The sequence below is a fragment of the Propithecus coquereli genome, unplaced genomic scaffold, assembly GCF_000956105.1.
Source record: "Propithecus coquereli isolate 6110/MARCELLA unplaced genomic scaffold, Pcoq_1.0 Scaffold63, whole genome shotgun sequence".
NCBI classification, from domain to species: Eukaryota; Metazoa; Chordata; class Mammalia; order Primates; family Indriidae; genus Propithecus; species Propithecus coquereli.
Window position 1 is genome coordinate 2367587 of NW_012152285.1, and position 25470 is coordinate 2393056.

General features: G+C 36.4%; 1 protein-coding gene across 1 annotated transcript in view; it reads right to left on the bottom strand.

The window, feature by feature from the left end:
• PRKG1 (protein kinase, cGMP-dependent, type I) overlaps positions 1–25470 on the bottom strand; it is a 1343769-nt gene that overhangs the window by 1317077 nt on the left and 1222 nt on the right. The window lies entirely within an intron of this gene.

The window sequence follows — 25470 nt, forward strand, 5'->3', positions numbered from 1 at the left end:
GATTAGGTGGCTATATGAGGATGGTTTTATATCTGGGTTCTCAGTTCTGTTCCACTGGTCAATGGCTCTATTTTTGTGCCAGTACCAAGCTGTTTTGATTACTACAGCCTTATAATAAAGTTTGAAGTCTGGTAAGTTGATACCTCCCATTTTGTTTCTATTGCCTAGTATTGTTTTTGCTATGTGAGGTCTTCTCTGGTTCCATACAAAGCATAAAATCAATTTTTCTACATCTGTGAAGAATGATGTTGGTATGTATCTTTTATAGAGAAATTTCTATTCAAGTCCTTTGCCCATTTGTAAAGGGGCTATTTTTGTTACTGTTGAGTTTTAGGAGTTCTCCATATATTCTGGAATTAATCTCTTAGCAAATATATGATTTGCAAGTATTTTCTCCAATTCTGTGGGGTGCCTTTTTACTCTGTTGATACTGTCTTTTGATGAAAAAATTAATTAATTTTCATGAAATCCAATTTGTCTATTTTTTCTTTTGTTGCTCGTATTCTGTGTCGTACCCAAGAAATCACTGCCAAATCCAATGTTATTAAGCCTTTGCCATATGTTTTATTCTAATCATTTTATGGTTTTAGGTTTTACATTTAGGTCTTTGATTCACTTTGAGTTAGTTTTTGTATATCATGTTAGGTAAGGGTCCAACTTCACTGTTTTTCATGCAGATATCAATTGTCCTAGCACCATTTGTTGAAAAGACTGTCCTTTCCCCATTGAATGGTCATGGCACCCTTGTCAAAAATCATTTGAGGCCAGGTGTGGTGGTGCACACCTGTAATCCCAGCTACTCGGAAGGCTGAGGCAAGAGGATAGTTTGAGCCCAGGAGTTCAAGGCTGCAGTGAGCTATGATCCCACCTCTGCACTCCAGCCTAGGTGACAAAGTGAGGCCCTGTCTCTAAAAAATAAAATAAAAAAATAAATTTTAAAAAATGATTTCACCATATATGTGAGAGTTTATTTCTGGGCTCCCTAATCTAGTCTGTCTGTCTCTGTGCCAGTACCACATTGTTTTGATTAGTGTTAGTCCATTTTTATTACATAAAATCATGAGTACAAGCTCATACTGTGATGTATTAATTTACCCTTTTCCAATTCTTCCATAGCATTTGTTCTTCTTCCACTAGAAAGGGGGACCGTTTGGAGGAAGAAGCTGTAAATGAGTTGAAATTTAAAAAAAAATTTTTTTTGATAATCTTAGCCTTAGGAGATAAAAGAAACATTGAGTAAGAACTGTAGGTTTGCACTTAATTCTACCTTCCTATTGGTGCATGTAGTAATGAAACAAACTTGACAATTACATAACCTTTTTTAAATGAAGATTTTATTATTTTTTTAAATTTTATTTTTATTTCAAAATATTACAGGGGTACATATGTTTTTTGGCTACATGTATTGATTTTGTTATGCTTGAGTGGGGGTTATAAGTGTGCCAATCACCCAGACAGTATTCATTGTGCACATTAGGTAGGTTTTCACCCATCCCCTACTTTCCCCTCCCCCCTGCTTGATTTCCACTGAGTTTTACTTCCCTCTGTGCACGTGTGTTCATCCATTAGTTCCAATTTAACCTTTAATTTTAGAGTTTATAATGACAAGAAAGGTAAGACTCCAGATAACTAATTCCTAATCTTTTCACCAACAAGGATCCATTTTGTAATATTTACTTATAAATCCCATTATTTAAGTGTTTTGTCCTATAAAATGAATTTCCTAAGTAACAATTCTCTTGCTTCTCTATTCCAATAATCAAAGAAATACATAATTATCAGAGTTTCTGATGTGCAAGAGAAAACTAAAGTAGCAGCCTGAGTTGGTTTAATACCAGTCAAATGTTTTCATAAACCTCCATATCATGAGTCAATGTATGATTTACAATTTTTAAATATTGAAACTTCCTTATAGAACCCTACTATCTAAAGATCAAGGAACACCAGATTGGAAATGATTGTCCTGAACTTTTGAAAAACATACTCAAAATAGTTTACAGAAAAAGTCATATATGATTCCATCCTTAATGCTTACTAGGAATAAGCATACTGACCTGGCAATAAGGAGACAGACCCCAGTTCACCTCTTTCTGCTTCAGCATTCTTATCAAAAAACTGATTTTATCTAGCACAAAAGAGGCAGCACATTCAACAGGTTAAGAACAGGGCCGCTAGAAAAGTATAACCTGAATTTGAATCCTGACTCTACTAACTCACTTAACCTCTCCAACGTCATTATATTCAAATGGCTTAAGAGTAGACAGAGAAAAAGAAGACATACTGCATACAGAGGAACAAATACAAAAATTATCACAGAATTTGTGTCAAAAATAATGCAGGTCAGAAGACAATGAAATGACATCTTTCACTGAAAGTGTTGAAAGAACAAAATGCCAACCTAGAATTCTACATCCAACAAAAATACTCCTCAAGAATGAAGGGGAAATAAGGACAAGTTCTTCATTTGGAAAAGGTAGGTAATAATAGTACCTACCTCCTAGGATTGTTATGGAGATTAAATTATCTAATATACATAAAATATGCCAAGCAAAGCCTGGTCGATAATAAGTACAATAGTTACATGTTAAGAATAAAATTAAAGCCAGGCATGGTGGCTCATGCCTATAATTCTAGCACTTTGGGAGGCCAAGGTAGGAGGATTGCTTGAGGCTAGGAATTCAAGACAAGCCTAGGTAACACAGCAAGATCCAATCTCTTAAAAAAAATTAAATTAAAAAATTAGCCAGGTATAGTGGCACATGCCTGTAGTTCCACCTACTTGGGAAGCTGAGTGGGGAGGATCACTTGAGCCCAGGAGTTTCAGGCTAGAGTGAGCTACTATCACACCACTGCACCCCAGCCTAGGTGACAGAGCAAGACCCTGTCTCAAAAACAAACAAAAAGAATAAAGTTAATATTAAAATAAGCAAATGAGGCTTTTCCAACTCTTTTATCTGATGATATAATAATTGTTATTTAAAATGATACCTCTTTCAATAAAAAGACTATAGGAGATCACAGATTAATAGAGCCCCCAGGAAGAAATAGATGTCAGTGCAACAGCTTGTTTTATAACTGGGTCATATCAACAACGTGTCCATTGAACTAAACGGTAAACTCTTTGAAAGTCTGAAATTATATCTTAGTGTAACATTTTGTTCCCAGTGATTTGACTACGAATATCTCATACGACAGTTCATTTATAAAGCATTTTTGCATACATTGTCTCATCTTAATTATAACAAGGTTTTAATCATGTAGTTTTTTCATTCAATAAATGGTTATTGAAAATCTTCTCTGTGTCAAGTACACTACTAGGGGATTCAGTGAGAATGAAGACATGATACTTCTTAGGTTGTTTGCAGGTAGAGTCTAGGAGACAGGCTTGCTTGTAAACAGTAAAATTGTAAAAAAAAATTATAAAATCAGATATTGTGAAAATACAGTATTGAATCTTAAGTACTACTTTGAATAATGGATAATGGAAGGTACTTTAGGAGCACATAGGAAGGATTCCCAGGCCAGTGTTAAAAGGTTAAGGAAGGTTATTTTTAGATGAGATACACTTAAGCAATATCCTAAACAACAACAACAAAAAATAGTAATTGAGTCAGGATTGGCTGGGAGCTTAGAGGAGTAAATGAAGAGAGTTTACTATAGGATCCTGAGCAAGCCATTTGATCAATCTGAGTCTCAGTTTTCTTAGCCTTAAAATGAGCATAATAATACCTTCTTCAGTGACCTGTGGGTTAGAATTAATGAAATGAAATAATAGAAAATTGCTTTATAAACTGTAATGCCTACATGAAGCATTACAAATACTGCCAAAAATATTACCTGTCAGCCTTTGCACTACTTTAGGAAATAAATGATATTCAGAAAAAGTAGAAAAGTAACATAGCATTTTCTATTTATTACAGAAGCCTAAAATGATGTTTTACTTAACCATTCTAGCCTGAAATATGCATTGCACTTCTGTCATAAAAATAATTTTATTCAATCATAACAAAGATTTAATTACAGTGACATTAACAAAAAGGGAGACAGGGCCACTGGCAGAAAAGAGAATCAGAGAACTTAAGTTTTACAACTTGCAGGTAGGCCAGGCGTGGTGGCTCATGCCTGTAATCCTAGCACTCTGGGAGGCCGAGGCGGGCGGATTGTTTGAGCTCAGGAGTTCAAAACCAGCCTGAGCAAGAGCGAGACCCCCGTCTCTACTAAAAATTAGAAAGAAATTAATTGGACAACTAGAAATATATAGAAAAAATTAGCTGGGCATGGTGGCACATGCCTGTAGTCCCAGCTACTTGGGAGGCTGAGGCAGAAGGATTGCTTGAGCCCAGGAGTTTGAGGTTGCTGTGAGCTAGGCTGACGCCACGGCACTCACTCTAGCCGGGGAAACAGAGTGAGACTCTGTCTCAAAAAAAAACCAAAAAACAAAAAACAACTTGCAGGTAAAACATAGAGCTGGCAGAGCATTTAACTTGACTGAAAAATGAAAAAGGAAGGACCCAAGCTCATTTACCTCTAAACCTATGCCCCTGTTCCCTTGACGAATCCAGTGCATTTAGTAAAATATGTCTATTAAATGATTGTTGGATCGAAACAGATTACTTTCTGGAAGCTTGATGTCCTGCAAACACATATGCACAAGTATGCATCACTCAGATGACCATCTCCTCTAAAAAGCTTTCCTGACTTGCCCTAATTGCCAGGGCAAATGCTCTCTGATTTCCTACTTCCCTCACCCGCCTCCCCAAGCATGCTTCAATCATAGCACTTTACACAGACCATGAAAAGACTCTTTGGAGGTTTTAATTTGCATGTCCCTAATAATTACTGATGTTGAGAATGTTTTCATATGTTTGTTGGCCATTTGTATATCTTCTTTGGAAAAATCTGTTCATGTCCTCTGCCCACTTTTTGATGGAGTTATTTGTTTTTTTCTCGCTGATTTGCTTGAATTCTTTTTTGGATGTATTGTTTGCAAATATTTTCTCCCATCCTGTAGACTGTCTATTTACTGTGTTGATCATTTCTTTTGCTGTGCAGAAACTTTTTTAGTTTAAGTACCATTTATTTATTTTTGTTGTTGTTGTGTTTGTTTTGGGGGTCTTAATCATAAATTCTTTGCGTAGGCCAACATCCAGAGGAGTTTTTCCTACATTTTCTTCTGGAATTTTTATTGTTTCAGGTCTTACATTTAAGTCTTTAATCTATCTTGAGTTAATTTTTGTATATGGTGAGAGAGATAGGGATCCAGTTTCATTCTTCTGCATGTGGCTATCCAGTTTTCCCAGCACCATTTATTGAATAGGGCATCCTTTCCTTTCCCCAATGTATGTTTTTGTCTCCTTTGCTGAAAATTAGTTGGTGATAGCTATGTGGCTTTATTTCTGGGTTCTCTATTCTTTTCCATCTTTCTATGTGAGGACTCTTCCACTTCTATGAGCTCCTCCACATTGCTTCTGGCTGACTGTATTTGCTTCCCCAGGAGGTAACACAGCACCTAGATCATTGTAGACACTCATTTAAATATGTACTGAGCTACAATGATGCAAAATAGACCTAAGATTGGGGTCCAGAAATGCCTGCTTGACTTCAAAGCTAACAGGGACTCTCTTTTCCAAAAATGCAATTGGAACAAATAATTTATGAAAAACAAGAAAGTGAAATTTCTGATATACAACATATTCAGAAAACAGAAAATATCTTGAACATAGTAGGTTTTAAATAAATATTTGATGGTGGTAAAATGAGCAATAATGTTTAGTAACTATAAATCAGAACTTTTGCAAGAGGCTGGGAGAACAATTTAACTGTAATCTGGACATGCTTTCACAATTCAGTAAAGATATTATTGGAGTTAGAAATTTTTCAACAAGGGTTGCAATGAAAGTGTTTTCTCATTTAAAAATAAACAACTTTATTGAGTCAGAAGATTGTTCCACAGCAATATGGGTGTGGATTTTTGCTGGATTGCTTAGTAATAGTTTTGCAATGTATTAGACATACATGGTGGTAATTATTGAGCACTCCTATCATATATCAGTAATAATCAAAGACTCTTCTGCTCTAAGAAGCTAAAACATCAGCTTTACCCTATGGCTTGAAAAACAGGAAGCACAGAAGCCAAATATTTCAACTCTGTCTTTGTTTATTTTTAGCCCAGAACCACATCTAAGTCAGAACTGCAGGATCAAACAAGTAAGTGTGAGGTCACAGATCAGCTTTCTCAGTCATTCCTCTCTTTTTAAATATTTTTTTAATGGCTACCTTGTCATTGTACATATTTATGGGGTATAATTTGTTATTTCAATACATAAATGTTGCATAATGATCAAGTCAGGGTCCGTTAGTCTTTACTGCCTTCAGCAACATATGCAGTAAGAACTGTGTTACCTGCACACGTGGCTTCATCACTGATAGAAAGCCCCACTGAGAATTGAAGTCTGCAGAAAAAAAATGTTTTCAAGATAATTTTTCCCTACAAAGGCTCTATTATTTACAGCTGGGATTTGATTGCTATCATTACTCTTTTAAGGAATGATTATCGTCACTGACAAGCTATCTCAGACAACTCTGGTTCATAATAATAAAGATAATACTATCTTACATTGGCTGATATGATGAGTAACTGATAGTGTCCTTTGGGGCATCTCAAAAACTAAAGAAGAGAATATCTGCACCCAGCAGTGGCTCCTATAAGGCAACACTTTGTCCTGTCAACAGGAATCAGTAAGAATAAAGCCCTGGTGTACTTTTATCAGGAAGCAACATGGAGAATTTAAAAGCAGAACCAAATGCAACAGGGAGAGAAGACACAACACACCTACAAATATAATTATAGCATTAGATAAACCCAAAGAATGTATATTAGCTATGTTCTCAGTCAAAAGAAATTAAGGTTTTTCATTCTTCCAATGCTCTCAAAAACGTCTATCATTTCCTTTTTACCTCTAAAGGACCCAGACACTTGTGTTCCAAAACTTGGATTTTAGTAATATCCAAATATCCCTTCCTGCATGTTATTAATGCCATTTGTGTTTTTTTTTCCGCAAAAACATGTTAGAGCCATTGACTAAGATGATTTAAAACAAATAGTGTTCAGTTGTTGAGTAGCCTGCCTATGTTATTGCTAAATGATTCAAATAATCTAAACAGAGAATTCCAAAACAAGAAAAGGGTGTCCTTTACAGCTTAACCTGTTTTATTGTCGATGTTAAGTTCAAAACTTTAAGGTAAGTAATTACACCAGCTTTCTTATTAGGTTTACAATATTGGCCCTTGTTTTACAAGAGTTTAAACTGAAATGTCCTTTAATGGCGCTTTCTTCTTACAAGAAAATCCAAATTCCCTAACACAGTCTTCAAGGCCAGTGGTGGTAATAGTAGTAGCAGCAGCAGCAGCAGCAGTAACATCTAACATCCATAATCACAAGCACTGTTCTAAGCACTTTCCACGTATTAACTCATCTAATTCTATGAGGCACATACTTTCAGCAACCCATTTTGCAGATGAAAAAACAAGTTTAAAAAGTAATATAACTTGAACCCAAACTCTCTGACTCCTTGGTCTATGTTCTTAACCTCTAAGCTTTAAAGTCTCCCTATGAGCTGTACCCTCTACATTTTGGTTGCCCTAACTGGTGGCGGGGAGGGTGCTATTGGCATCAAGTTGGTAGAGTCCAAGATGCTGCAAAACATCCAAATGTCCATAGTTCCAAAGCTAAGAAATACTGTTTGCCCAGTGATTCTCAGTGGGGGTGGCACTGCCCCCTTGTGGTAATTTTGGAAATTCATGGGTGATTTGGGGTTATCATGATGTCCTGCATTCCACAGGAGAATCCCACGTTCTGAAGCATTACTTTACAACCCACATGACTTCAAATCTCTCACTGGCCATTCAGGCAAGAGAAAAATCTGTACATAATTATCTAAGCCTGAGCCGAAGTCTGTTTTATATGTAAACAAAGTATTTTTGCATGGTTTTAAATTATGTTAAGTTTGCTGGGAATGTAACCACCATGGAAATTAAGGAAAATGGGTAATTCATTGTTAGAAACTTTACAGAGAGTTGTTCACCACTTTTGAAAAACTGAGTCACTTGACAAGAATACCACCAGTGGCATTAGAGTAACCAATATAACACACCAGTACATGTTTCCAGTTGTTATATAAAATGATTTCAGGAAGAGGAAGAGGTACTTCACAGCTTCAGTTCACCATGTAGTCCTCTTCCTGCAGTCATCTCCAACGTGGATAGTTCAAGCACTTACTTATTAAAGCACATGTTATTTTATCCTACATTATTTTCCCTTATGTTTCCTTATATTATAGTTAGGATATTATGTACACATACATAATACACATAATTATGCATGCGGATGGGTTATATTATTTATTAATTTCATTTCATGATAGTTTGGGAGCATTAGAAAATATCTGGCATGAAAAGGAAAGTATTAGGTATAATAGGATTATAAATCAGTGCTCCTGCCCATCACAGCCTTTTGGGATCTTGATTCTGTTTGCCAACATGATAACCAACCCTCATAGCATCTTGTCCTCTGCAAATGTGACTGAGATGTCATTGATATCTTCACTCAAATAATTAGCAAAGATGCTTAATATAGAGCTTATGGCTTACGTTGGGTAGTGGAATTCACTTTTCTGCACTTGCTTCATAGAATTCTACATCTACCTTTTAACCTTCCTTAACACAACTTAGTACAAAAGACAGTCCTAGAAAATTCCCACAAAAACAGAGGCCAATCACCCTTCCCAATGGGGCCACCTTTTGTTGATCCGTCCTCCCACTACTGAAGGCACTTGAACATTTCCCGTAAAGTTTCTATAAAATAAAATGACCATTTTAATTATCCCTAAGATCTTTTACAACAACAAAAAGACAAAACTTTCCAGAAAGTATGGTGGCAGGTAGATAGCAAGCAAACAAAGCCAAGGAAGATATAATCTTGAAAATGGAGAACAATACTTCTGTCTGGGTAGCATGAGTGTTCTGACAGATTTTTCTTTCCAAAAAGCCTCAATGAGACCATATTGAACAATATATAATTAAAAATTTCATATGATCAAGAAGTCCAAGACCATTCCCAAAGATATGGATTCTTTGAGGGATCTTGGATGAGGACTGTTTGAGAATTAAATGTACCCCCAAAATTCAATATGTCTATATTATAAATTTTTAAATTATATTTTCAAATGATAACTGGACTTCCTTCATTATATAATGTTTTATATAAAGCTAATTCACCAATAAGACCATTTAGTTCATGCTGTCTCTTAAACTTTTCTTAAATGCTTAAGAGAAAGCTTATATTCTCAGTGGTATTATAGTATAATAGATACGGCATGCTAGAAATTCTCAATTCTGTTAGGGGCTACATTAATAAAAATCCTTTAGTTAGGTTAAAAGTATGTGTATGCACCTTCGTTTGAGGTTGGAGATCTATTTAAATTCTGTTTTTAAGTGCATAAAATAATGTTAACTTCAAAATCGTTTATACCTAAATATAATCCTATTGTATTAAAATGTAATATTTTAATTGGTTGAAGCATTTTAAGCTTTTCTCAATTAGATATATATGCTAAAGAAAATTTGTCTTTATCCTAATATGTCTATTTGTGGTTTATTCCACTTGTTCCTTATGACCCTAAAGAAACAAGTCACCAAAATTATAGGGAAGTAAAGTGTTGAAATTACAACATAAAACTTTTTCCCCCTAAAATTACAGGTAAGAAAACTACAATCCACAGAAATAAAAATCACTGGTTGTCTCTCATTTTGAGCCCAAAATTGTTTCCCTATAAATCCTTATAAAACTCATACCAGGAAAAGAAGAGAATCACAAACCACCACAGATGTGTGACATTTCATGAAACCATCAGAGACTAACATTTTCATCTGAACCAAAGGGCTATCAATCAACACCACATCCTTTGAAATAAAGAAAAGGGGAGAAGGAGTGAGGGCAAATGGAAATGGCAGGTGAAAAAACCTCCACAAAACCTTGCATCATTGATACCTACACATGTCCTTCACTTTCCTCCATCTCATGCAAAACCTTTTTTCCACGCAGCTCTGCAGCCTTCAGAAATCTAAGCTCCACATCTTGGGCTTAAAGGAAGATAAATACAGGCGGTATGATGTACTGCATTAAATACTGCCCCCCCCCCAAAAAAATTTATGTACGACCGGAACCTGTGAATATGACCTTATTTGGAAGTAGAGTCTTCGCAGATGTAATCATGATAAAGTCGTATTGGATTAGGATGGGCCCTAAATTCAATGACTATATTCCTATAAGAAGAAAATGTAGACACAGACATGCATAGAAGAAAAACAACCATGTGGAAATGAAGGCAGAGATTAGAGGGATGTGAGTACAAATCATGGAATGCCAAAGATTGCCAGCAACCACCAGAAGCCAGGAAAAGGCAAGGAAAGATCCTCCCCTAAAGTCTTCGGAGAGAGCATGTCCTTGGTGACACCTTAAATTTGAACTTCTATTCTCCAGAACAGTGAGAGAATAAATTTCTGTTATTTCAAGCCACCTAGTTTGTAACAATTTGTTACAGCAGGAAACATATGGTCACACACTTTACAGGATATACCTACAGAGGTATTTCTCAACTAGGTCTGGCAGATTTCCTGGTCCCAAATTTCCCAAGCCCAGTAAGTCATAATCTTTGGGTAGGGAGCCTAAAAATCTTCACTGTAACAGACCCCCAAAGATTTGTATGTGTACTCCAGTTTGAGAACCACTGGGCATTTGAGTGATCTGAGGGTCTTCACAATGCCCGGTTTTCTCTAATTTTTGCCTATGTAAGTGCTATAGATTATCATGTAGTACAGTGTTAGAGCCCTAGAGCCAGTCCATCCTGGGCCGGTGAGCCTTTGGATAAATCACTTCATGTGTTTGGACTGAGTCTCATTTGTACAGAGCACATGAAATAATTCCTGCCTCGAGGTACCACACAATTATCATGGAATTGCTGAGAAGAGCAAATGAATTCATGCAAATAAAGCACCTTGCACAGAATAAGCTTTTAACAATGCTCAATTAGTATTTCTTATTTTCCCACTTTATCTCAACTAAAGTTCTTTCTGAATCACGTTTTCAATTTGGGAACAAATTTGACTTTGTCTCCGGAGCACTACTATTAAGACTACAAAAGCAATGGCTGTCATTTACTGTATGCTTATGACAGGTCTTTTGCAAAGCATCAGTTTTAGGCTGGCCTTCTTATTCTTGTTTACAGAAGGGAAGCTGAAGTTCATAGACATTAAGCAACATGACTAAGATATTAGAAACTTGAAACCCAAGCTTGTCTGATTCCACAGCCCCTGATCTTAGCCTTTTTGTTGTACAGCTGTGTGTGCTTATTGCCTGGAAGGGACAAGAATAACAGGATGTTTCCTCCAGGCTTTCCTCGGTAATGAGTTCATCTTATAATGTAACCCATGTAATGTATCATTAATACATTCATTTTCATTACTGTGTCTGATTGCACTTTATTTGTATAGAAAACTTAAATTGGATAGCAAAAAGAAAGAAGAAAAAAAAAAGGAAAAGAGGAAGGAACCAGGGAAAATCATTGGTTAATCCCTTGCTATTTAATGGTCTTCAGAAGACCAGCAGCATCAGCATCACCTGAGAGATAATTACAAATGCAGAATCGCAGGCCCTTCACTAGACCTACTCAATCAGAATATGCATTTAATGAGATTCTCCAGGTGATTCAGATGAAAACTAGAACTTGAGAAGGTCTGGGTTTATTCAGCTCAGAGAGTAGATAACTGTAGAGGCGGTCCTAACACAGCTAAAGCTATCCCTACAAATGAGTTTCTAATATTTCTTTTTAGAGTAAAAAGTTTCTAATATGATGGAGTGGTGGGGAGGGGATGTGAAATGTGTAGAAAGAAAACTGAGACTATACCATAGATAAAAAAGAAAGAATGGAAAATAAGTACTAAATATGGCCTATGTCAGAGTACCATCTGTGATTCAGGAAATAACTCTGAAAATAGGGTCAGAGCTATTTCAATGAGCAAAATTAGATCCAAGTAAGGACTTAGAAATATGGGAAGAATACGCGCAGGCCCATTCCTGGCACAAAGTTAAAAGTTTGTATATATTTGGTGAATGAAGTCAGAATCAATAAATATTAACAATGAGAGAGCTGACATTTATTGAATGACTACTCACTACAAGGCACTAAGCTAAATCTATTACATGTGTGAGCTCATTTAATCCTCTCAACAAGCTTGAGAGGTTTTTAATAATTGAAGAGGCTGAGGCTTTGGATGTATTTTTGCATGACAGCATCAGGATAGTAAGGACAGAACCTGTCTTTGGATCTCTATTTAGTTCATATGTCTGCCCACATATTAGCTGACTGACAGCTAATTGACAACTGCCTTAGAAGAAATAAAATCTGAAATAGTATCTGTCCACATGAAAAAGTTCAAATATAGTAAAACCCATCTCTGAACTGCAGACAGGCACTGGGGATACAGAAAGGTATAAGCTTAATGTCAACTTGGAGAGACAGGCACTTTCCAGGAAAGTTCAGTGAAAGCACCCCATTCCCCTCTAGCCTTCGGGCTTGGAAATTGAGGTCTACTGCACTGTTGGAATATCCACAAAGAGCCCCCACCCCAAATCTCTAGATCCACAACTCCACTATATATGAAAGATTATGCCTTCATCATTTATGAGGACTAAACAATGAACAGACAATGAGAGGAGGGAAGAGAAAGGCTTCTGGGAAATGAGGCACCCAGTCTTACGGACTATGCACAGCAGTCAATAACCCCTGGCCACACGGCTCTGCCAGCACCTACAGTGTTGTTCTCTGAGCCTGACTTAGCTGGTCCCCTCAAGGTTCCTGCCTAATTATTAGCCCTCATGGGCAATTCTTGGCATGTTTCATTCAAACCCAGTGCCTTCAAGAAGCAGCTCTTCTAAGAAATTTACATATCGTCTTCAGGAGTTGGTTAGGCTGCTAAGCTGGGTAACAACACATTTTGTGTGTCCTTTGATCCACCAGGTCAGATCACATGTAAACATTTTCTATTTCTTTAAAACATGGTGACAACACCTAATCACCCCATTTCCATTTGTCCCATTGTTCCAGTTTACAAATGTCTAGTTTTCCACACTAACAAGCTCTATAACATTGGTAAATCACAATCTTTCTGAACCTCTCGATTTTTGCTTGATTTGTCATTATTGTTCTGTTTTGTTACTCAAAGGAGGTGGCCAAGCATATCTCCTAAAATCCTTTCAAGGTACAAAATTCTGTAATTTGTTAATATCCAGAACTAAATTTTTCAAAAAGCTCTAAAACTTTTTAGACTTTCCATTGTTACACAATTTCTAGCACTTTTATGTAGTACTTTATACTCATCATCTTGCGTTATTCTACTAACACCCATGGAGTATCCTCTGTATACAAAACTTTGTAGGGAGGAAGTATCATCATCCCCAATTTATAGATGTGGAAACTAAAGCTCAGAGAGATGAAATAATTTGTCTAAAATCACGTAGGCAGTAGGGAAAGAAGGAGCCAGAATTCGACATCAAGTCTGTGACTCCCAAGACCATTCTTTTAATTATCACAATTCATTCTATTATTGCTCTGTAAGACTAGGCTGAAATTTCTGAGGTTACCCTTCCTACTCCTCAAAACAGTTTACCTTTTGGCTCCAATCACATGATTTATTATCCTTAATATAATTGAATTGTGATCCAAATAAATGTTTGCAAAGACATATTGCAGTAAATCTAAAAAAAAAAAAAAAGAAAAGAAAGAAAGAAAACAAAAGAAATGAAACCTCTACCAGAGGTTGCCATCCTATAAAAAGCAAGCTCTACGGAATGGTTCCAATACCATATATGTCCAAATTTTCCCAGTAACCTTTTAAAAAAATGTAGCTGAGAGACTTGGAATTTGTTTTTTTCCCAAGTGGGAGCTAGTTCCTCAGTATCAAAAATTTATTTTGTTGAAAAGAAAAACAAATCATTGTGATTCTTAAAGAAGGACTGTAGTTATTTAAGAGCAGTATATACAAACAATTGTATCCTTACTTTCAAAATCACATTGTAAGAATTCAGGAATTTTCTTCCACTTAAACACACATGCATATACTCACAAACATCAAGCCAAATGTACAGTATGAACTTTATAAATCTGAAAAGTAAAAGGACATGTAAACATCGCTTCAAAATGAGTATTCTCATGAATGCAAATCAAGCATTAAAAAATAAGAACCTTCCACATGTTCCTGCTATGGTTATATGTTTGATTTTTTAAATTCTGTGTATCTTTAGTGTGGAAAATTAATTTTCCTCATGCTATCAGCATGCCATTTATTTTTAACAGGAAAGGTTACAGATCATTTACCTCATATAGAAAAATGTATGTATAATCACATCAACTAAAAAAGTAAAAAACTAGTAAGTTTTTTTTACCTAGCATTCTCACCTTTTGGAATTCATCCTATGTAAATAAAAGACATATGAGAAAATACATTCAAGAATGTGAGCTGCAGCATTGTTAATGCTTGCAAAAAACAAAAAATAACTATCAATATGAATAAGCTGAATTACATGAATACTATGGAATGATACATGGCTATTAGAAAGACCAATATAGACTGATCTGGAAAGAGGCCTAGATGTTATTATTAAGAAAAAAGAGCAAGCTGCTGAGGAGTATTATGGAATGGTTCCACTTTGGGTCAACAAAAAGAAAAAGAAAAACCCTCCAAATGGGCAGGTAAGTTCTCTCTATATATAAAGGTTTGCATAAATGTACAGAAAGTTTAACACTGGCTATCTGTTGGAGGACAGGTTGGGAACATTGGGAGGAGAAGATAAAGTTTTATGTATATCTTTATTATCTAACAACCAGCATGCATTACTTTTGCAATTAAAACAACCAAAGAAACAGGCATAGCCTAAGAAAAGATAAAAATCAGCAGATTTAAGATACAGTATATGCTCTTAAGTATCTAAAAAGCATGTCTAGAATTTTAACATACTGAGTAAGGATGCAAGACCACACAAAATAGACTTTTTTTTTCCTGGTTGCTCAAATGTCAAGAAGCCCATGGAGTCCACAGCCTGTCTCATCTGGTGTGGACAGCCTTCATGATCCCCTGGAGCCAGATGGTAAATTTTAGCTAGATTACCAGAGGACTTCCAAGCAGGATGCTTCAAAACCTGCTGCTATACTTTAGGAATTTGTCTTACCTACAGAACAAACCAGAAATATCAGAGAAAACAAAAGGTATTACTACTTATTGCTTGCTTCACCGTGTCTAATGGAAGCTAAATTTTCTTTTTTGGTCCTACAGACACTAGAAAACATACCCTATATTTGATCCTCCCTTGATTCTCTCTAGCAGTCATCGACTGTGTAATATATATTTTTTCCTAACCTGGGAAAAATATAAACTACTGCACCAAATATAATTTTTGTATATTGACAACTTCAAATAAATATATCGCAGGAATTCAAAACACTTTTTATAAAGGCAATTTATTGTTAAGCCGGGTAGCAAAATGTGAACTATTTTACATTTTCTCTATTTCCCTTCTTGTCTGTTTATCTAAGGATGATCTAACATAGTATCTGAGCAAAAAAACCAATTAAAGAGGCCAAGCAATAGCATTAATTCAAAACTGACTTCTTTTGATTCATAGTACAACTTCCTTTTGCCACTGACCCTTGGTTACTGAGACAGGCCAAAATAAGTACATTTCTCTTCAGTGTTAAATCACAAATGATGCCAGCAGCAAGACTATTTCACATCCAGGCCCCCGGGGAGTTTCACATGAGAGGGGTCACACACTGAATGAAATAACCTTTTACAGGAAGGCTGAATGGCACTTTCCAAGGGAATATTGATTCAAAAATGTACAGTCCATTAGATACGACCCACAATTTACCCCTTTGTGGTAGGCCAGACTCCTTTTTACCCTAAAATTGTCAAGAGGTAGTTTATATTTAGGGTACCTAATAAATTTTTCTTTTCTCTTGAAAATATTTAGATATATATATTATAAACAATCATATTAACTAGATTATTTAATATTTTTTCTACTAAGGACCTCAGACTACAACAGGCTACATTAAGATTTATTTAATTATATTCTCCAATTACAGAATTACCAAGGAGATCAAATAACCTATTAGAAATTTCATCTAATAACTGATCTCATTTTTTCCTATAATAACTTTTTTTTAGTTTTTTTGCAGGGGTGAGAAAGGAGCAAGTTGGAAGCCATTTCCTTTATTATTCTGTCTCCTCACACATATACTTTTTACTACTATTAATTTTCCATTATTTCCTTCAGTTTTCTTGTCTCAGCCAAGTATGAGTCCAGAGAGGTTTCCTCATAGGGATTTTAGGAATTTCCCTCAAAGGAATACCAATATTAAAAGGACACTTCATGCAAAGTGTACTATTTTGTTTTTCTTTTCTTTAAGACAAATGCTGGGGAAGAAAACTTCATTTTGGCTTTTTAAACACATTCCGCCAAACCACTACTAATTGAAAAAATATAAGACCATATGTATTTGATGATACACTTTCCAAACACACGAATCCTGATTTTAAGAAAGTTCTGTATTTGAGAATATATTTTAAAATTCAGCTAAAGGCCATTTTACACTCCTAGTGAGCCCACAATTGTTAAATCTTATACTCCTGCTGCCATCTTGTGGTAATTGTTGAAATCTTTCTCTCTCCCTCTCTCTCTCTCTGCCCCCACATCCTCTCCTCATCCTACTCCCTCTTCATTTGTTTGTCTGTTTTTCCTACCTTTAGGAGGGTACTTCTATTGAAACCTTAAGGACTCCCTTTCTTAAGCAGTTGGGGAGATGACCTGAACTATGCTCTGAAAAGGAGGATGGATTATTGCAAATTTCTCAACCTGGAAGTAATGTGTTTCCTTTTTTCTCCTTACAATTTTTTCACTTAACCATAAAGCCATTCCTTGTAACAATGTAATTTTTAAAAACTAGTTGTTATAATATAATTTGGATTAATTTAGTTTTTTGTTTTTGTTTTTGTTTTTTTACAGGGAAAGGGAATACAGATTAAGGAAAATAAATTTGTATTCTATCAAAGATTTTTCCCTTCCAAATTTTTCCATTTTTTTTTTTTTTTTTAACAATAGAAAGGGGGAAAACAACATTATGTATTTCTGGCCACAGGCTGGAATGGCCCTTTACAGCTCTAGGCACCTACTGTTAGGAACTAAGGAGGAGCCCTGAGGAGGAAATGAGAAGCCACACTGCAGACACAGTCCAAGGAGGAGGAGCAGCTCCCCAGTGACCCCAGATTGGATGGAGGTTGGTACCCCAGTATCCCCTTATTATTTCTGGACTGTCCTGTTCAGCTATAGAACCCTCTGGCAAGAGGATTCATAAATCTAGAGTGGAGGGGAATCAAATATTTTTCTGATGATGTATTAATGTGAATAACTTTTAACCAGACTGATTTATCATCAAAGCAAAAGTACATTTTATAAATGCCACCATTTCCATCTAACTCTATGTCCCTAGTGCAATTCCTGTGAATTGACAATGCAAGGATTCATCCAAAGACAGGTCCAGAGAGAACTCAACTAGCCAGGATTCTCCAAAACAAACTAGGGGTGAGCAAAAAACCAAATGTGAAAATAATCCATTTCATTCCTTATGAAAATGACCTCAAAACAATCTTCCCTAAACCTTTCTTGTGTACTCCTACTATATTATGCACAGCCTTTTTATACTTCTTTCTTAAAAATCTATGAAAACTTAAAACTTAGCCTTATTCTAAGCAATATAGCTACACAGCATGGATTTGATGGGATTGTTATGTTTTCTTTCAACACATTAACTATTAATATAAAATACATTCACTTATCTACCACATAGAAGCATCCCTGGTATCACCAATGATATGAACATCACACTTTGTGAAACATTGCTCTGAAATATACATGCTAAGTAGAATCTAATGATTCTAACAACCTTTGTTTATAAACAAGTAGCTTTAAGTGCCACAGAGTCAAGATTCTTATTTTTTAGAACCATAGCTCAGATCAGAGACTCTCAAACATTTTTTCTGTAGTGACTCACAAGACGGATGATGTTCCCATGTGTAGCACACTCTTGTGAAAAGACAAGACTGTCTGTGGATTATGTGCAATTTCCTGCCATATATTTGTAATCCTCCCAGTCGAGAAAGCCAATAGGAATTCAAGTAAAAGGCTATATCCCTAGGGAGATGCCTGTGAATGCACTCAATTTTATTTTTTAAGACACAAGTCATGAATTTTGATTTTTAAACCATTATTTACTCATTTTAAACTTACAATTAATCAAATATATATACCACTGTGTCATGACACCACAGTTGAAATCTACCAGAATAATACATAGGATATCAAACTGAGTATTTTATAGTGATCTTATTGTCTGAGAGGAAACTGAATTTAATATGAACTGGTTTTATTCTTTAGAAGACTTAAGTTGTTTTTTTTTTAATTTGTTTTTAATACATTCTAGATATGTGCTGCTCTTACTTTTTCTCTGAAAAGTAGCATGTGGGAAGAGAAAAGTATGGTAAGCTGAGGGTTTTATTTGGTTGGAATTTTTACTGTAAACAGACCTGGTTTCTACCCAAGGGTTTACAGCCTAAGATATAAAAGAATTTTCTATTTTGAGAATTTTTAGCATATGAAGCCTAGTCCCTTGGTGACCATGTGATACATGAAATTAGCATTATCCACACTATGTGGGTGATGAGAGGCATCAAGAAAAATATTAACAGTTACCCAAAAGCTTCAGATTTGCTCATTAGACAATAACGGTATCATATAGTTGAATAAACAGACCCAAAAATATTGGTACAAGGCAAACATAACAAGTATTTTTTGGATCCCTATAAGGTTTTTCAGTAGCATTTTTGTAGCATTTGAGGTCAGAGTGCTCACATAAAGACACATCGGAGGATACAGATCACATTTTAAAGCACTCTCTAAATTGGACTAGAAAGGAGGAACCGTCTGAATTAGCAACAAGTATAACCGAGGGAATAATTTAAGAACTATAGTTGCAAAATCTCTATCGCAAGTATAAAAGTCAAACTAAATCCTAACAAGGTAATTACAATAGATATCTTATCGGATTTGCCTTAATAAATAAACACTCAGATGAAATCAACACATTCATGCATTACTTTGCACACCAAAGTATTATCAATGTGTTCAAACATGTAACAAAATCAATCCAAATCAAATCCTAGAACAAATTAACTGCTTAGGACTAATATCCAAGAATATATCAAATCAATATGCACTAGAGAAAGACTGAATGTGCAGGTAACACATTGAACAGAAAGAATCACATATAGTATTTTAAAACTTTCTAGTTGACATAAAATTTATATTGATTGAATTTAAAACTGCACTATTTTCTAAGGTAGTGTGGGGTTTCTATTATATTCACATATAAGAGACAATATAAAAATGTTAAAAATAAAACTAACATAGTATACCTCAAAGTCTGTGATCCATCATTAATGTTTAGTGAGTAGCACAAAGAAGATTAAGCATTTTAAAAAGGAAATCTGTTGTTTAAAAACAACAATAAATAAAACAGAGATTAGTTCTACTATCAGTCTTTAACAAAACATATCTATTTAAAAGATATACATGTTCTGGATATATCAATTTTGCATTGAGCAAATATTTTAAAGCATTGTGCATTTTCAATATGAACAATTAATAAGTATTTTTAAAACTTTAGAAAATTCAAATTATATAATATAGGAAATATCTGAGAACATGAATGACTTTAAAAGGTTAAAGTAATAATTTGAGCAGGACCTCTGCTCCATGTTTGCTGTTATATGATTTTTGTGAATAAAATAGATCTAACAGGAGTTACAGATGTTAAGCTAGAAGAAACATAGGAACCCTAAAGAGAAACGCGCAACACAGCCAGATCCAACAACAAAGGCAAGGAGGTGAAAAAAATCATCACTGGGTAAAAGTAGGATGTAGTGCTTCAAAAAGAAGTGAAAAACACTGATTCTAGTACCTTGTTCTAGTGACAGCACAGGACTATGTGCCCAATACCATGCACAAGCACTTGACAAACTGTAAGATGCTGTGTTCTATTTTACAATAACAGATCCAAGAAGTAAACACTCCTTTCTGTAAGAAACTGATTTGGGCCAACCTAGAGGGGTTTCATAATAATAATTACTAAAAGAAATATAAATTTGTGAACTGAATAAAGTGGCAGCTTGGCAAATGTGGGTTCACAGACACACACATGTACACATATACATATATGTGTGTATGTATGTGTGTACATGTATTTTTTTCCTCCCTTTAAAAAAAAAGAATTTATTTCCTCTTTTCTCTTCAGGAACCCAACAACACAGCACACCACACCAATGAAGCTAGACTCAAGGTCAGTATTCCTTTCAGACAATTCCCAAACTTCTGAGCTTTCATTTTTGTGAAACAGGATATGCTAGCCCTGTTTTATCTCAGAGCCCACACTAACTTCCAAGAGCTACAAGGAACCTAGATAACACAGGGTCCTGAACTCTGATAAGCAAATTCTCAATGGCAAATGAAAATAATTATTCATACCCTGAGCAACTATGAAATCACCTGAAAATCTTATCAAAAGAAAGGGTTTTAATGCATTCTCAGCATCTCTGACTGTATGGTGAGAGGGCACTAGGAAACAGGCCCTTAGGCAGGAAAGAGGAAAAAGATATGACATCTTTTGTTTTTTCAGGTCTGTTAGAAAGAGTTTCAGGAGGGTCAAATTTCTAATTAACACAAGATTAAACGTAAACTTTCAACGTATACATATATATTGATGATTCAAGTGGAAATAGAACTCCTGGCATACCACAAATACCTTTGGAAAATATACATGATTCTGGAACCTCAGCTAACCCCAAAGCAAAATGAGTGCATCTCAAATAACAAATATAAATGGATGATAAGTCAAAGACATCAATTCACCAACTCTGGTACCGATGCAAAATCAAGAAACCTAAATCCTCTTTCTGGTCTTATTTCTGAGATCCTTTAAATGGCACTTCCACTATGATTTGCTCAGTTTTCTCATCACTAAAACCAAGGTACTACCTGCCTCCTGTACAGCCTTGACTGAAAGCACATGTGAAAGTGCTTATGCTCAGATGCTGTTCTCTTCAAAGCACATATGGCAAGATACACGGATGCTTATGAGCCATCCTACCTACAAACCCTCCCCTCTCTTCCTTAGCCTGTCTCCCCTTAAACTCTTACCAAAAGTATTTATTTACTCATGTGAGTAAACTAAATAAAAGTCCTCTTCTAAAAGTTCCCATCAGAACATTACTATGTTAATCAGAAAGAGGTAACAAGTTAATATATTGATATATTATCAGTTCATGGTAAATTCATTTTGATGGTAGGAAAGGTAGGGATGAAGGTATTAGCATGAGGGACCCGAAAGGCAAAGGGTATCCAAAGGAGGCCACCAAGATCATTTTCACATTCTTTGTAACTGTATTATTCATCTGCCTATGACATGACACTGAGCTAAAGAAAGGAAGAAGGTGAAAAATTGGTTAATGGAAATTCCAAGAGCAGAGCTGAATGAGGAAATTCCAGCCTGGCATGCCACACCAATATGTGTACTCTGTATATAAGAGTTCATTCGTCACTTTCTTATGAGGTCAATTTAATGCTGGCTCTAAGACTTTTTAAGTCCTATTCTAATTTAGGGTAGACTTATTTCTCCTAATTGGAAGGATTTCCCAGTTACTAAGATAGAACCCATTCTATTCCAAGGTTATATAGTGTAGCAGTTTAGAACTCAGGCCTCTAAAAACTGCAAGATTTGGGTTTGAAATTTGTCTATGGCATTTCCTAGTTGTGAGACCTTAAGCAAGTGACTTAATTTCTTCAAGTCTCAGATTCCTCACCTGAAAAGTGGGGAAGGCATTTAGGACTGTTGAGTCCAGTGCTGAAATTGCTAAGATTAGCTATTGCTATCATTGCTTTTTTAAAGTATCATATATTTTCAATAGGAACAATTAATAAATACTTGATGCTGGGCCCAGAATTTATCTGGAACCCACTCACTTCATTGAAGCTACTTATATCAAAATTAGGTCAAACCCCTTGATTTAGTCCTAAGGTCAAACCAGACCTGAATTGGATCAGAGATGCAAAAGGCAACGAGTTTTCTGGGGCATGTATCCCAAGGCATCCATGTTCCAGTGAAAGGAAGTTTAAGTTCCACCTGATCAACTTACTTTATCAAGAATCAAGGGATTCATGACAAGAATAGCTCAAATAACTCTGGAATACAATCTATTTTTATTCCTGTAACAGATTAATATTGATTCTAGTCCTTGCTTAAATTAATTTTTTTAAATTGTGTGCAGTCCCCTGAGCACACACTGGCTAACTAGGCAGCCAAAATAAGGAATTTAGATGTGTGCAAAAAAGTGTAAGGGAAAGAATTAGGGGTAATAAGTAATTCTTAATGTGGAGTATATGCATGAAGGGAATTGAGAGTTCACAGAAATCTATGTAAAATACTTGAAGTTCTTTGGCAGAAAAAAAGTATTTTAGATATAAATTTAAAACATCATCACCATCATCCAAAACAGCTTGCAGTTTTCAATGATAATCACTTGATCCCTAATGGGCACTTCTTAAGGGGTCTGAAAACGAGTACCTCAATAAGTTGGATGTTTTCTTTTTAAACATGATCACCATATTGTACACTTGATACTTAATGCTGAGAGCTCAGATCTTCCTTTCCTAGTGTAATTTCATCTAAGCATTCCTTAGATACTTAGATCATTCTTAATGGAGATTGTGCATTATACCCTCTGTGGACACATGGAAATCTGGCTAATTAGACTGACGATACAATAGTCAGTGAATTCTTCGATTTCCTTCTCCTACAGTAAATGCTTAAGATATTTCTGTCACTTATTATGTACATTTTTTAGATTGCAGTCATTCTTTAAAGCAGTGTTTATGGGCAAAAGTTTTTTTTTCCTATCATTCTTCCCAACAAATAAAATCCCCCTTCAGTATCTCATGGGGGATTGTTTCCAGGACCTCTTGAGGATACCAAAATCTACAGGTGCTCAATCCCTTATATAAAATAATGTAGCGTTTGTGTAAAACCTACACACATCTCCCTGTATACTTAAATTCATTCTAGATATTACTTATAATATCCAATGCAACGTAAACAATTGTTATACTGTATTGTTTAGAGAATAATGACAAGGAAAAAAGGTTGTACATGTTTAATACAGACCCAACCATCCATTGTTTTCCCTAATATTTTCTATCCTCTGTTGGTTGAATCCGTGGATTTGGAACCCATGGATATGAAGGGCTGACTATACTTTCAAACATTTCTTTTCTTGTTAGTGTAGAAACTAGGTGTCCTAGTAAAGTTTGAAATGAACCTGCAGCATGAATAGCTAGTACTCGAATGCTATAGAAACCACAACTGAACATTAACTTTGCGATAAAGCAGTCTCTTTCAGTCCCATCAGAACGGCACAGCCTTTTACAAAAAACAGGAGAGATGATGGAATATCTACTCCCCAAATCCATATCTGAAAATTTAAAAATGCATTTTTTATTTTGAAAACACCTTATTTGCTATTAAACGTTGTATCCCAGAAATACCTTTATAAATTATTTCCTTTCTTGGCCAAAATAAGGTGTCTTGCCAATGATAATTTAGTACTGCCTCTTTAAGTGCTAGGAAGAGTACCTAATTCCAATGGCTACTATCCCCATATGTAATACCTGTCAAAAAATTTTTAAACGCTAATGAGTCAGCTTGCTGAAAATAAACTCAACACTTTTTGAAAGTATGAAACTAAGTGCTGAGTGGGAAAAAGTTTACGGTCAGTCCCAGTGTAAATCAGCACGGAGAGGAAGTAGAAAAGTACTATTTGCTACAGACACAAATATGTGCCCACCTCTACTGCGCATGATCCACTCTCATGGTGAAGGTTCCTACCCCTGATTCGAAATGTGGGGGGGGAGGTGAGAGAATGGGATAGAAAAAAGAAGGATGATATGTACATATCAAAGACAGCCATTTCCTCCCAGTAAATACAAAAACTCATTCTTAGAGGTTTCTTGTCACGAAAAAAAAAAGTGTCTGCCTCTTTGAGAGCAACTCCTGAATGAGAGTGGACTCTGCGAAGGAGGGTTTTTTCCTCCTGTCTTCTCCACGCCCCATGAAATCTCCTCCCTGCTGCAAAGCCGTGCTGTTACTCTTTGAGGGGCACAACCCAGACACAGAAATCTGAAATTTCAAAAATGCGATAAAGCCTGAGCCCGACAGCCCTGGGAGGCGAGCAGCTGCAGGGTGACCGCGGATGAAGCGGCTTCTTAAGGAGGTGGGCAGATTGATTCCAGCTGCTGAGCGCAGGGCAGGGCAGCGGCCGCGGAATGCGCAGCCCAGCTGAGGCAAGAGGCAGCAGCAGCAGCTTCCCAAGCAAGGGCAAGGCCAAGTATGAGGTCTGTTTGCAGTCTTGCCCTTCGGGAAGGAAGGAGAATGCCACTGTTTCATCCAATAGGAACTTTCAAGGCAAGTTGGCCCAAAAGGTACCAAGTGGACGGTGTCGCTTCATAAGTGGAATGCCACTCAGGAAATCTGAAAGCTGTCCTCTCAGACGTCTGTTCAGAAGGGCCCCACATTTCCTGAGGCGAAAGTCCTTTTCCCCTGATTCCTGTTTTTCTGTCCCTTTTGGCCGAAGCTTCTGGTCTTCTTCTAACAGCTCTTAACCCTTACTCAGCCGCCTTTGCTCCCACCCCACGTAATCAATACACAAGAGGGAGTCAGAAGCAGACAAGAAGTGGGGGACATTGAGAGCCCTGGAAGTGGCCTGGTTGGGAACCGGACAAGAGGACATGCTCTTTACAAGAGCTTGCCTCGAACTAAGAAAAACTGGTCGAGGGGTGGGGGGTGGGGGGATACTAGTGTAGGAGTCCCACGAGGGTCCCAAACTCAGCAAGTGATCTAAGAAGAGGGAAGGGGTAAGAGGTAGGTGGGCATGAAGGCACGCCTAATGGAATATTCAATATCCTGAGAAATGCACTTTGGGCCGCGCACTTCCAGAGACTAAAAGCCAGTAATGGGCTTTGGAGTCTGCATTTCCTCTCCCTAATGTCCAGAGGCGCTTTAATGCTGCAGCCAATCGATCAGCCTTCTCCGGTGAAGGCGACGAGTGGAGTGCAAAAGCTTCCTACTTGTGGCCAAAATCCGCCCAGCCTCCTCCGCACAACCCGAACGAGAGACACACAACTTTGAACTGGCAGGACTTGGCTCCTCAAGTGTCCGGGAGGAGGAAAGAAAGGAGCCTGGAGGCGCCCAGAGA